At 43.9% G+C, this 12541-nt stretch overlaps 3 non-coding genes across 3 annotated transcripts; 2 read left to right on the top strand and 1 right to left on the bottom strand.

Annotated features, from left to right (window-relative positions):
* Positions 1-239: 239 nt before the first annotated feature.
* Positions 240-313, top strand: trnat-ugu (transfer RNA threonine (anticodon UGU)). Its single transcript has one exon. It is a non-coding gene; the product is annotated as a tRNA-Thr (tRNA).
* A 3348-nt stretch (positions 314-3661) lies between these two features.
* trnas-gcu (transfer RNA serine (anticodon GCU)) lies at positions 3662-3743 on the top strand. The gene has a single exon. It is a non-coding gene; the product is annotated as a tRNA-Ser (tRNA).
* Positions 3744-8749: 5006 nt separating this feature from the next.
* On the bottom strand, positions 8750-8838 carry trnal-cag (transfer RNA leucine (anticodon CAG)). Its single transcript is given in 2 exon segments — positions 8750-8785; positions 8803-8838. It is a non-coding gene; the product is annotated as a tRNA-Leu (tRNA).
* Between the last annotated feature and the right edge of the window lie 3703 nt (positions 8839-12541).

The raw sequence follows: 12541 nt of genomic DNA on the forward strand, positions 1-12541 counted from the left end.
ATTGTCTAAACCGGTAATTTATTTAATGTAACAAACATAAGTACACATACTCATCCGGAAATCAACGCATTGATGGAGACACAAAGATAAACAAAACGAGATATGTCGGCAGGATCGGGATGCACAGGTGAACGGACAAACCAAACAGACAAAGATGAAACGGTCTGAACCCCAAACAGACAGTGACGTATCGCTGATAGATATTAGTGTGAGGTGGTGGGGCTGAGCTATCATGAATGGGCGCTGTGGCTTAGTTGGTTAAAGCATCTGTCTTGTAAACAGGAGATCCTGGGTACAACTCCCAGCAGTGCCTTGCATAACTAATTATTTTTACCTGATTTGTGGAATTAAGCGACAAAATGGCACTTTGGAATTGGTATTTTTTCAGGTTTGAGGAGGAAACTGATATCAGATTGACTCTTCTGAAACGCCCTTTCATTGTACAGTCAGACCTCTCATAGAATGTGTCAGCAACGGGTTAACTTAAAGACACGTTCTCGTTTTTGGGCTCGTTGAGGTCAGGGTATAATTCACGATTTGAGGTTCAAACCCGGAAGTAGTCCTAATTTGGACCGAGACTTGTGATCTTGACCTGCGGTGAAAATCTTTGCAAAGAGGAAAATGAAGTCCGCAGATCACTCCACCTGAATCTCCCGACCCCGATGAAATATATCCCAGGCTGTTAACAGAAGCAAGGAAGGAAATAACGGAGGCTCTGGTCATCATTTTCCAATCCTCCCTGGTGACAGGTGATATGCCGAAGGATTGAAGGACTGCAAAAGTTGTAATGTTGTATAAACAAGGAGAAAAGGATAGTTCAAGTAATTACAGGCCGGTCAGGCTGAAGGTATTCTATTAAATCTACTCTGCACTTCCTCCACGGCCAATACAGGGAGGAGAGGACTCTTGACTGACAAGCCTCAGCTCTATCAGGAGAGGGAGACTGACCCACGCTCTCTCTTGCTTCTGGGATGTGCCACTTTTGAAAAACAAAAAGGTGAATTTCTCAATATCTTTAAACGCTCTGTCTCACTGCACATGATTTAAAGTGTATTGTGGGACGCTGTGAGTGTCTCTGTACCTGTAAACTCTCTGACTCACTGCACGGATGTTTAATGTGCACTGTAGGATAGTATGTAAGTATCTCTGTATATTTTTATCTCTCTGTCTCTCTGCACAGTTATTGACAGTGTATTGTAGGACGGTGTGTTTGTCTTTATACCTTTAAACTCTCTGTTTCACTGCACAACATTGGCAGTGTATTGTAGGACGGTGTGAATGGGACGAGGGTCAGTGGGGCGAAGTGTAGCCGATTGGGAGCAGCGCCCATTTGCGGGGTGAGTATTGCACGCTTGATTTTCTCTATCCCTTCTATCTTTCTTTTTCTCTTCCTTTCTTTCACCTCCCTCTCTCCCATTCTTTCTTTCACTCCCTTTTCATTCCTCTTATTTCGTTCTTTGTCTTTCTGCCCCAGCACCTATGTCTTTATCCTGTTTTTGTTCTCTCACGTGTCTCTGTTGGATGATCCACAATTCAGACCCGCCGCTTCTTCCAGCTTTTCCTTCCTTCTACGATCATGGTCTATTTCATTGAGACTTCACTGCGGCCTTGCCCATTCTAACATTCACTTTCACATTCTTCCGGCTTCAAGTTTGCTCTCCATCGACCGCTGTTTCTCGGGGGCACATGTCCCGTTCGCATCAATGTTCATTTGTGCCTTGAAACCAGTCGATACATTTCGATCTGCTCCAGAGACAAGCTCTAAGAAAGCAGGGCTGGCATTCGGTAGGACAGCGCATACTTTTCCGTGAAATTTCCATGGGGTATCTTGTGACACGGGGGATGTTAACTGAAGAACTGGGTTTTGTTTTCATGGTCGTTGGCGCTTTTCCCCGAACAGTTGATGTGCGGGAGAGACGGGCGGCGCTACATAGCTGCGAAAGACGGCTGAAATGTGCATTTTTGGCAATCTGGGTGGTGCAGGAAAGTCGGAAATGTTCCGCTTGATCTTAATAGGTCTGTGGAAATGTCCGATTGAAAAGGAATGAGGAGAAATGAAAAGAGCGGCAATGGTGAAAAGGTGTCGATTACAGGAGGTTGGCCGTGAGCGAAAGGTCCTTTGAAAGCTCGGCGCGGAGGAGATTTTGTTCGGAAACGGCAGACTATAAGCGCGTGAGGAAAGTAAAGTGCGAGCTGCGTCCTTGGGTTAAATTGGGTGTTTTCAGGAAAACAGCCATTGTGAAATCACAAAAATGAAAACAGAAAATGCTGAAAACGCTGAGCAGGTCAGGCAGCACCTGTGGTGCAAGAACCAGAGGAAACGTTTCAGCTCTATGAGCTTTAGCATCCGATCTAAATGGCTCATCATGTGCGTGAATAACTGTGCTGCCTCAGATGCTGGTTTCCATCTCTGAATTATGAGGGTTCGAATCTCACTGCTGCCAGAATTTGTGCACCCTTCCATTTTCGCCGCCTCACCAAAAACCCTTCTTTGATCGGAAGTGCTTTTCCGCATTGCTGATTTACACCTGTTTGCACAATTCAGCTAAGTCTGGATTGCCACCCAACTGTTTCTTGGACGGAGGTGTTGGGACTGCAAGATGTGATCTCGGCGAAGTATCAATCAATGTGCACAATGGCGCCCTGGTGAACCGAGTACCTCTTATAGTCAGTATAACATAAAAGATATGCACCATAATTATGAATTTCTTCTTTGCATCACAAAAGGATTTATTATCAGGGAATGTACATGAGCAGGTCGATTTACGTCACGCTCCGGTCGCTTCGCATCGCCTCCCACAAATAGAATAGAATCATTGAAAGGTCACAGCACGAAAAGAGGCCATTCGGCACATCGAGTCCGTGCCGGCTCTCTGCAAGTGCAATCCAGACAGACCCACTCCCCCACCCTATCCCTGTAGACCTGTATTCTCTTTCGTTTCAAATACTTATCCAGTTCTTTATTGAAGACCATGATTGAATCTGCCTCCACCACCCCCTCGGGCGGTATATTCCAGATCCTAAACACTCGCTGTGGCGAAAAGTTTTTCCTCAAGTCACCTTTGGTTCTTTTGCCAAACACCTTAAATCTATGTTCTCTGGTCCTTGAACCTTCCGCCAATTGGAACAGTTTCTCTCTATCTCCTCTGTCTAGATCCTTCATGATTTTGAATACTTCTATCAAATCTCCTCGGAACCGTCTCTGTTCCGAGCAGAACAACCCCAGCTTCTCCAATCTATTCATGAAACTTATACCCCTCATCCCTGGAATCATTACAGTAAATCTCTTCTGTGGGGATTCGTTAGTAACATCGCCGAATCCCCCACCATCAACATACTGGTGGTCATCATTAACCAGAAATTTAACTGGACCAGCTACATAAATATTGTGGCGACAAGAGCAGGTCAGAGGCTGGATATTCTGCGCCAAGTGACTCACCTTCTAACTCCCTAAAGCCGTTCAACCATTTACAAGGCGCAAGTTGAGTGAGTTGGAATACTCATGTGATGGTCATGGACCTGAAACGTTAACTCTGTTTCGATGTCGAAAGATTCTGCCTGACCTGCTGAGGATATACACATTTACAGTTTTTATTTCAGATTGGCAACATAGCCAGAATTTTAATTTTGAATAAAGGGGGTTTCGCGTATTTTTGCATGTGTCGAGGTGGCCGAGAGGTTAAGGCGATGGACTGCTAATCCATTGTGCTCTGCACGCGTGGGTTCGAATCACATCCTCGTCGTTATTGCGTTTAAGTTTTGTTTCTCCCATTCAGTCCACCCAGAAGGTCTGGTGAAAGTCCCATCCTTCTCGAAACGGCAGACGGAGGGTTTTGCATTGTTTGCTGAAATCAGCAACAGTTCCTTCCAGGAAGGTGTTGAGATTGTGAGATTGTGAGATCGCGAAATATCAGAATGTACATTGGTGTCATTGTAAAATGAGTAAATCTTATGGTCAACGGAAGAGAAACTTACGTCCCATAATTATGATTTATGTCCGGATCATTTCGTGTCTGTGTCTGTTTAAAAGGGATGTGCTGTAAGTCCCGGATCATTCTGTGTGCGTTTTACGCGATTTTCTTGATACATTTTTCCTTCTGAACTGAAATGACGATCCTCTCTCGAGAAAAAGGTTCACCGCCTGCTTCGGGCAACTGGTCGGAAAAATAACAAAAACTGATGAGACCAAGTTCATTCTGCTGGGCTTCCATTCCAATCTCCGCACTCTATCCCCCATTCAGACCCACCCCCGCCTGGACAGTATAATCTGCGATATTCATAAGGGAATGGAGAAGCAGAATATCACGGTTATAATTTTCTTCGTTGCTCAACACTGAATAGCTTCAATTGCAATGATTCAGAAGGTAATCATAGAATCATAGAATCTTACATCACAGAAGGAGGCCATTCGGCCGTCGTGCCAGTGTCGGCTTTTTCGAAGACCTGTCCAAATTAGACCCACACCCCAGATTTTTCCCAATAATCATGCAAATTAGTCCTCTTCAATTATGTCCAATTGCCTTTTGAATGATCCCATGGAATCGGCTTCCACCACCCTTTCAGGAAGTGCGTTCCTGATCTTAACAACCCTCTGTGTGAAAAAAAATCTCCTCAATTCCCCTCTAGTTCTTTTCCCAATTATTTTAAATCTATGATCTCTGGTTACCAACCCACATGCCAGAGGAAACAGTTTCTCCCTACTTGCTCTTTCAAAACCCCTCATTATTTTGAATACCTCTATTAGGTCTCCCGTTAACCATCTCTGCTGCAAGGAGAACAATCCCAGCTTCTCCAATCTCTCCAAATAACTGAAGTCCATCATCCCTGGTATCATCCAGGTCAACGTGCTCTGAATCCTCTTCAATCCCTTTTCATCCTAAAGTGTGGTGCCCAGATCTGTACAATATACTCCAGATGAGACCTAAACACTGATTTGTAAGGATTGGTATGATTTCCATTTTTTGTATTCAATGCCCCTATTTACAAAGCGAAGTATCCCATATGCTTTCTTAACCGCCTTATCAACTTGCCCTGTTTTCTGAATATGAACCCCCAGGTTCCTCTGCTCGTGCAACCCCCCATAAATTGTTCCATTGAGATTATACTGCCTCTCCATGTTCTTCTTCGAAAAGTGCATCACTTCACACCGATCGGCGTTAAATCTGTCACGTGACCGCCCATTTCACCAGTCTGTCCATGTCCTCCTGAAGTCTGCTATTATCATGCTCACTATTTACTACGTTGCCAAGTTCTGTATCATCCGCAAACTTCGAAATTGTATTCCCTATTGCCACATCCAAGACATTTATATATAACAAGAAAAGCAATAGTCCTAATACCGAGCCCTGGGGGATTGCAGTGCATATTTCTCCCCAGTCAGAAAAACATCGGTTCACCACGACTCTCTGCCTCCTATCCCCCAGCCTATTACTTGCCCACGTTACCACCGGCCCTTTAATCCCACGTGCTTCTAGTTTTCGAATAAGTCTGAATTTCTAAAATGTGTCCTGAAAATAACTGTAACCCCATAATTTTATTGTTAAACAATGAGAATGCAGATATTAGGACCGGATGATAGATCGAGTTCATTCCCATTATCCGCAGGTGACGGGACCCGAGCAGGGGAAATCCCATCTCGGTTTATATTTTCCGAAAACGGAGACGGAAAATAGCAAAACTCAACCCGTCGAAATCCAACAATTGGACGAAGAACCGACAGCCTTTTCCCATCCCGGGTTTGCAGACCTGGCTGTTGAAGGAAGCCTGATAAGTCCATTAGGGATCAACAGCGAAAGTGAAGAAACGCAGACAGAGATAGAGAGATACATGCAAAGAAAAATAGTATAAATCTCCAATTCTGTGGTTGAGCAGAATTTGGGTGGCAGCTTAAAGGAAATTCGTCGCATGCCGTGAAATCTTAGACGTGTACATAGGGCTGGATTCTTACATTATTTCTGAAAAAAAGTAAACGCTGCCTGGTAACTACAGCTCTTATTTATTTGACCATTTTACAGTGGCGGTTTGAAGTGATTTCGAATCTCAGTGAATTTCAAGACCATGCTTGACCGACTCGTTTGGTCACCCACACGTAGCACGCGGTTGTGGACTGCGCAGGCTTATCACAGGAACTCTGCCAGACTGCATGTTCCAGACTTGTATCCAACGCTACACGTGCAGCCTGCAGCCGTGTGTGGATTGGTGGTTGAGTGTGGAACCCTCGCCTGCCGACGGGAAACCAGGGGTTTGGTTCCAGGCCAAAGCAGCTTCCTTTACCTTTTGTATCTGTACCCATGAAATCGCCTGAATTGGGATAAATTCATGTGCCGGCTTCAATCTGCACAACTTCTTGAAAGATTATCTTCATTTCGTCTACGTGTCTTTCGTGGACATACCCTCTGCATTCTGTCCTCTGGTGTTCAAACATGCTCGGCTGGAGATAAGTCAAACCTGCCTTCTGCACTTGCTTCAAAGATGTGAGAAGCCAATTGGTGGTTTTTGGCGAAAAATGGGGACGCAAGGGGGCTCATACTGGGATTTGAACCAGTGAAACTCCCTGAGCGAGAATCGGATCCAAAGTCCAACTGGTAACAGAGCCGTGCAGCCACTGTAAAATTTCGCTGCCACGCAGCCGATCCGCCATCCTTTCAGAACACCATGGCCATCCAAACTCGCTTTCTTGTACGATATACGATGTAGAGCAATATCAGGTTCTAAACTAATTATTTCAGATCAACAATATTCGTCTCTCTTTATCAAATTTGTTTTCAGTGTACGACTTGTATTATCAAGTAACACTTTACAGAATGAATTACTCTGAAACGACATTGTCGTCTGTCTCGGCATCGTCATAGTTTACACTCCACCATAAGTACACTTTACTCAAATTGCTGCTTTCATTCACTATGAGAACGAAGAGCCACGAATGTGGAAACATTAGCTACGAAATTATCAGCTGGGTTGCACCTTTCCTTTTCCTACTTCCTCAATCTTTTTTTTCTTTACCCTTCTCTGCTATTGTTGCAGGTTAGATCAGCCATCGCCGTTCAAGGAAGCCTGAGAAGTCCATTGTGGACAATACAGAGAGACAAGAGACGGAGACATGGAGAGATGGAGAGATGCAGGCAAAGAAAATAAAGAGTATAAATGTCAGGTTTTGCAAACTAGCAGAATTTATGTTACAGATTGGGAGAGATTCCTTCTTGGGTCTTGAAATCTTGCAAGAGAAGATTGGATACAAGTTAAAATCATAGGCCTCGCTGGAGAATCTCTCATTCTGGGAGACAGATAAATGCGTTCAATTAACTCCAATTAATCTATTTCAGCAATGAAGTGATCTTCAAACAGTAGCTCTGCGAGCAGAATTCAAACCTGGGCAGGAAAACCTCAATTGAATTTTGAGTCCAACGCTTTAAACACTCGGCCACCGCAGCTGTAAACGGCATGTTCATTCAGATCGGATTCCAAATGGACACATGCTGCTGTTACAAACGCGCGCATTGATGGTGCTTGGGGTCGAATTCTTACTTGTTGCGCTGGAGACCTTGGTTCGATTCCCAATACAATGCAGGATCATTCTGGAACAATGAGGAGCTGAGGAGCAAAAGTATACCAGTTCGCCCCTCGAGCCTGTTGCGCAATTCAGTGAGATCCTGGTTGATATGTAATCTAACTGCATATTATCGCCTGAGCCACATATCCCTTAATGCCTTTGGTCAACAAAAATCTATCAATTTCAGTCTTAAAATTGACAATTGAGCTCGCATCAACTGCAGTTTGCGGAAGAGAGTTCCAAACTTCTGCCTCCCTTTGCTTGCAGAGGTGTTTCCCAACTTCACGCCTGAAAGTCCTGACCCTAATGTTTATGCTCTGTCCCCGAGTCCGAGACACGCTAACGGGCGAAAAAATTTTTTTTCTGTTTACCCCACCAGTTCCCCTTAATATTTTGAAATGTTCGATCAAATCAGCACTTAATGTACTTATTTCGAGGCAAACCCGAGTTTATGTAATATCTCCGCGTAATTTACACTTTGGAGTCCAGGTAGCACTCTAGTAAATCGACGCTGCACTCCCTTCATAGCCAATATATCCTTCCTAAGGTGCGTTGCCCAGCACTGAAGACAATACTCCAGGTGTGATCTAAACAGATCTTTGTACAGCTGTATCATAATGCCTATCTCCTTGTATTCTAGTCGTCTAGTTATAAAGACCAACATTCCATTAACCTTTTTGATTATTTTTATACCTGTCCATGACATTTTAATGATCTATGTACATGGGCCCCTAAGTCTTTTTGGATCTCCACTGTTTCGAGCTTTTCACCATTTAGAAAGTACTCTGATTTATCCTTTTAGGTCCAAAGTGGATGACCTCACACTTGACGAAATTCAGAACCATTTGCCACAATTTTGCCCATTCATTTATTATATTAATGCCTCTCTGTAATTTTATGCTTTCATCTGCACTGCTTCCAATACTGCCCATCTTGGTGTCATCGGCAAACTTGGATATGTGCCTTTCTATACCGTCATCTAATATCCGCCTGAATTGGGAAAAATCCAAATTCAGTTTCAATCTCCTCATCATCCTGAGACATTTTATTTGTTTCATGTGCGTTGCGCCGACGAAACTTCGGCATTCAGTCCACTGGAGCTCAAACATCCTCTGGCCACAATTCAGTTCTCCCAACAACAAAACTGAAAAGATGTGAGAAGCCAATTGGTAACTTTTCACTCAAAGAAGCAACACATGAGGGCTCGTCCGGGATTCGAACCCGGGACCTCTCGCATATTACTCAATGAAACTCCTGAAGCGAGAATCATACCCCTAGACCAACGAGCCGCTGTTAGCTTAGTTGTGCAGCCAGTGTAAATGTTCGTTGCTTCTCACAGCCGATCGGCCATCCTTTCAGACCACTTCTGTCCATCCAATCTCGTTTTCTATTCGGATGCACAGCAATATCAAATTGTACACCAACTATTTCCATTCACCAATATTAGTCTCCCTTTACCAAATTGCTTTCGAGTCCACGACTTGAGTTATCAAGTAACACGTTTCAGAATTAGCTGCTCTTAAACTGCATTGCTTGGGAGGATACTGAGAGTCGTGTCGATTTGTGGCACGCTCTGTTCCCTTTGCATTGCATCCTATACATAGAATTGAATCATAGAAATGTTACAGCACGGAAAGAGGCCATTCGCGCCATCGAGTCAGTGCTAGCTCTCTGCAAGAGCAATCCAGCTAGAACCTATCCCCGAAGACCTGCATTATTTTTCCTTTCAAGTACTTATCCAGTTCCCCTTTGAAGGCCATGATTGAATCTGCCTCCATCGTACCCTCGGGCAGTCCAGATCCGAACCTCTCGCTGTGTAAAAAAGTTTTTCCTCATGTCACCTTTGGTTATTTTGACAATCACCTTAAATCTATGTCCTCTGGTTCTTGATCCTTCTGCCAAAAGGTACAGCTTCTCTCCATCTCCTCTGTCCAGACACTTGATGATTTTGAATACCTCTATCAAATCTCGACAAAACCGTCTCTGTTTCAAGGAGAACAACCCCAGATTCTCTTGCCTATCCACGTAACTAAAGTCCCTCATCCATGGAATTATGCGATTTGTTTTTATCTGCACCCCCTCTAAGGCCTTCACATCTTTCCTGAAGTGCCATGTCCAGAACCGGACACAATAATTCAGTTGTGTTCAAACCAGTGTGTTATAAAGTTTCATCATGACAACTATACTTTTGTACTCTATACATCTATTTATAAAGCCCAGGATCCCGTATGCTTTTTAACCGCTTTCTCAATCTGCCCTGCCACATTCAACGATTTGTACACATAAACCCCTCTTTGTTCCTGTACCGCTTTTACATTTGTGCCCTGGTGTTTATATTGCCTCTCCTCGTTCTTCCAACCGAAATGTATCACTTCTCATTTTTCTGCATTAAATTTCATCTGCCACGTCTCCGCCCATGCCACCAGACTACCCACATCCTTTGAAGTCTATCACTATTCTTATCACTGTTTACGACCATTCCAAGGTTTGTTTCACCTGCAAATTTTAAATTGTGCTCTGTGCACTCAAGTCCAAGTCATTAATGTATATCAAGAAAAGCAGTGGTCCCAGCACTGATCCCTGGGGAACACCACTGTACAACTCTCTCCAGTTCGAAAAACAACCGTTCACCAGTAATCTCTGTTTCCTGCTCTTCGTCAATTCTGCATTCATGTTGTTACTGCCCCCTTTATTCCATGGGCCGCAATCTTGATGATAAGCCGACCATGCGGCACTTTAGCAAACACCGTTTGAAAGTCCTTATACACCACATCAACTAAATTGCCCTCATCTATCCTCTCTGTTACCTCATCAAAAAACTCTAACAGGTCAGTTAACCACGATTTGCCTTCAACAAATCCGTGCTGGCTTTCCCTAATCAATCCACCCTCGTCCAGGTGACTGTTAATTCTGTCCCAGGTTATCGTTTCTAAAGTTTCCCCACCACTGAGGTTAAACTGACTGGCCTATAGTTGCTGGGTTTAATCGTACACCCTTTTTTGGGCAAGGGTGTAACCTTTGCAATTCTCCAGTCCTCTGGCACCACCCACATATCTCAGGATGTTTGTAGATTATGGCCAGTACCTCCGCAATTAACACCTTTAAATCCCTCAGCATCTTAGCATGCATCCCATCCGGACCTGGTGGTTTATCCACTTCAAGTACAGCCAGCCGTTCAAGTGCCTCTACTTTTTCAATTTTTAGACCATCCAGTATCTTAACTATACCTTCTTTTGCTGAGGCTCTGGCAGCATCTTCTTGGTAAAGACAGATGCAAAGTACTCATTTGGTACCTGGGCCATCCCCTCTGCCTCCATGAGTAGATCTCCTTTATCGGGCCTACTCGGCCTCTCCCCTCTCCTTACTACCCGTTGAATGTTTACATGCCTGTCGAAAACTTTTGGATTCCCTTTTATGTTGGCCGTCAGTCTATAGTCATATTTCTCTTTGCTTCTCATTTCCTTTTTCACTTCCCCTCTGAACTCCCTAATTTCGGCCTGGTGAATGAGCGCATAAAAAAGTTAGCATTTCTTTCAGCCGGAAACAGAAAGTTACTGGTTGATTAATGACGATTTGAACAAGTATTCGTCTTTTTTACAGTGTTTAATCAGTTTTGACAAGTTAATACAGTGAACTAATACAGTAAAGTATTTTGTAAAAGTTGAATTCCTGATCGGGAACCGCCTCAGACAGCGCATTACTGCCCATCCCTGGGATACAAGATACTACCGAAGCTTTGACAACACATCGCAGGTCCCGCTGCAAAGATACAGCTTGCCAGCTGTTCAGCAATTTGGAACCTGGATAGGGAGTTAAACGCTGAACCATCATCTCACTACCCACTTTAGTCTGATACTCTACCGACTGAGCTCCTACAAAAGCTCCCATCGTACGTATTCATGGGAGGCCTCTGAATTATCCCTGCAGCCGTCGAGCAAGAGTGAGGTCCGTTTGATACAATTCTCAGTGTTGTGTTGAGGAGAATCCTTGTTCCTGTTGAACATGATGTAAGAAACATGGGCAGTGAACTCGTGAGTTTATAATTCTTCTTGTTTGTGCCAAATGTCTTGTCATTCGTTCGCAGCAATTAAAATCACACTTTACCCAGCGGCTCAAAAGCTGAACTTGTCCCACACGGGAGCTGGAAGAGGCCTCTCGACCTTTCAGCGTATTAACATCTGTAAGCTGAATAATTTCTCCCGTTACACAATGACACCAGGCAGAATATTTCCCTTCCAAATTTTCCCCACACGACACTTCCAACCGATGAATATCGGCTTAACGAAAAGAAGAATTGCTTGTTTGGTTCTTTAGATTTAAAGATCTCGTAACGGCCCCTTTGCCATATGAGCTGCCGCTAAAAGCCCCCTCTCTCCCTATGAACAAATAAACTGGCACCTCCTATTGCAAGACGGTAGACCAGAGGAACCCAAGTGCCCACATGGGAAAACTAAGAAGTAGATGCGTTATGGAACATACCAGTTGTACCTTGAACTCCGGTCAAAATGTTCGGAGCAAAAGGTTTGATTGTTTTAGAAGACGCTCGAACTCACAACCTGGTCATTTCTGGAGCCCATACTGCTATAAATAAGTAACGCACGCTTAACAATTGTGCAAAACGAGAGCAGCGAACAACCGACAGCATCAGCGCTCCTGCCAAACAGCTTCATTTTCGGTCTCTCAATTATCACTTCGAGATCTTTCTCAAACAGAAGCCTCCAATCCAGATGCTCTTCGTTAAATAACAATTCCCGAATCAAGAGAGTTTTGATCAATCATGACGAAAGCATGCACAATTTCCTCACCTGTTCCTTTTAATCCCTGGGATGGTAAACATCAGGTCCTGGAGATTTGTCTATCTTCAGCCTAATTATTTTCTCCATTGCCGTTATTTTACTTATACGAATCCCCGTGATTTATTAACAGTTTTCCTCGTGTCTCTGGGATGTTATCCTCATCCATTTCTGTGACAACTGATGCAAAGTAAAAATT

This window comes from Heptranchias perlo, chromosome 20 (genome assembly GCF_035084215.1).
Source record: "Heptranchias perlo isolate sHepPer1 chromosome 20, sHepPer1.hap1, whole genome shotgun sequence".
Classification (NCBI taxonomy): domain Eukaryota; kingdom Metazoa; phylum Chordata; class Chondrichthyes; order Hexanchiformes; family Hexanchidae; genus Heptranchias; species Heptranchias perlo.